Source organism: Physeter macrocephalus, chromosome 16 (assembly GCF_002837175.3).
Source record: "Physeter macrocephalus isolate SW-GA chromosome 16, ASM283717v5, whole genome shotgun sequence".
NCBI classification, from domain to species: Eukaryota; Metazoa; Chordata; class Mammalia; order Artiodactyla; family Physeteridae; genus Physeter; species Physeter macrocephalus.
The window spans coordinates 77363555-77365432 of record NC_041229.1 but is presented as its reverse complement, the minus strand read 5'-3'; the positions used below and the strand labels follow the sequence as shown (position 1 = coordinate 77365432).

General features: G+C 42.1%; 1 pseudogene; it reads right to left on the bottom strand.

Annotated features, from left to right (window-relative positions):
* Positions 1–340: 340 nt before the first annotated feature.
* Positions 341–874, bottom strand: LOC102976115 (NADH dehydrogenase [ubiquinone] 1 alpha subcomplex subunit 13-like; annotated as a pseudogene).
* Between the last annotated feature and the right edge of the window lie 1004 nt (positions 875–1878).

Genomic DNA, 1878 nt, shown 5'->3' with positions numbered 1-1878 from the left:
CAGTCAAACACATCTACAACCTGTTAGTAGATATACATTTGCCATGTTTTAAGCCACAGAATGGAATTACAGGCACTCACTGTTAGAAAACTATTAATCTAGTAACAGATTCCCCACTGCAATTCCTAGTGCCTTCCATTTTCAGGAAATTTGGTCCATTAGAAAATCCTTTTTATTAACTTTATGTCAATTATTATTTTCTCTGAATCGTCTACTTCCTAATCATCTCATTATTATCTGAAGGGCAAACAGAAGGAGGTTAAGTTGTTTTACAAAGTTTGCATGTACACAGGTACATATATCCCATTTCTTCCATCATGTAAAATGACTTTGAGTCCTTCTATCTTTTTTTTTTTTTTTGCCAGTCTCCAGAGCGTTTATTCTCTCCTGGTGGGGAGGCAGTGGGGGTCCAGTGGTCTGAGGGGCGCAGGCCCCAGGTGTACTGCTTGAAGCCATAGGTGGCATTGAGAAGCTCCTCGTTCGTGCACATGCGCAGCCCGCAGAGCTCTCCCAGCATGGGGGTCACCCAGCACTTTGTGTGGAACACGGACTCACCTACCTTCCCACCTGGCATGCCCTTAACGATGATCGCCTCCTCCTCCAAGTTCTCCCGAAGCATCTGGAGAAGCCTCTGGTCCTTCTCTGCCTGCAACAGAGGCATCAGCGCAATGCGGGCCTCGAACTCCTGGATCTGCAGGCGCCTGCGTTCGCGGTTCCACTTCATCATGCTCCAATACACAAAGAGCAAGGTCCCGATGCCCATGGTGACCATGCTGTAGCCCGACAGCCCCTTACGCGGAAGGTTCTGCTAGTAGTCGATAGGGCTGTAGCCCCCAAGCTGGGGCATGTCCTGCCTCCCCTTCGACGACTCCATGCTTGCAGGGCCTTCCATCCTTCTTTTTTCTGTTTCTTTAAAATTTGAATTCAGAACTTACCATTACATTCCAAGTAGGGAACTTAATTTCATTACAGATAAGTGATTAGCAAATAAGAGAGAACAAAGTCCTCCTGGCAGAACATAAAAATGACTGTTGGTATTTTATTTATTTACAATATCCATCTTAGTAGCCTATCTCTGTCTTACAAAGACTTCTAAACAGAGCTGAAAAATCATGATATGAAATGAGTATTTTTATTGGTAGAAGTGCGTTTGCACTTACAAACAGAAGATTGGAATCACTGACTTACATAGTATACATCAAACCCCATCCACACAACCAAAATTAAACTTTTTTTCAAAAAATTAAGCCAAGTTTCTTATGAGTTTTTAAATTATTTTAAGGCTTGAAAACAGGACCTTAAGTTAATTACCTTTAAAAATTAAAAGAGGGTCCTTGAGAAAGATTGGTAGTAGAAGAACAAGCTTACAAACTCCTTTCAGAAAGATACAGAAATGACCAAAATAGCAAAATTTAGATCAGGGCATTATATTAGTTTCCTAGAGATGCACATAAGAAGTTATCACTCACTTGTTGGCTTAAAGCAACGGACATTTATTCCCTCTTAGTTCTGGAAGCTCTAAGTTCAAACTGTAGGTGTCAGTAGAGTTATACTCCCTCGGAGGGCTGTGGGAGAGAATACTTCCTTGCCTCTTTCAGCTTCTGATGGTTCAAGGTGTTCCTGATCTTGGAGCCAATCTTTGCCTCAGTCTTCATATGAGTTTTCACATGGCCTTCTTCTCCCTTTTCTGCCTCTTATAAGGACATTCTCATTGGATTTAGGACCTACTCTAATTCTGTATGGTCTTATATGGATCCTTACCTTAATTATATCCACAAAGACCCTATTTCCAAATAAGGTCACATTCTGAGGATCCAGGCAGACATTAATTTGGGTGGGGGGCACTGTTCAACCCACTGCAGTCCCATCATATCCTAT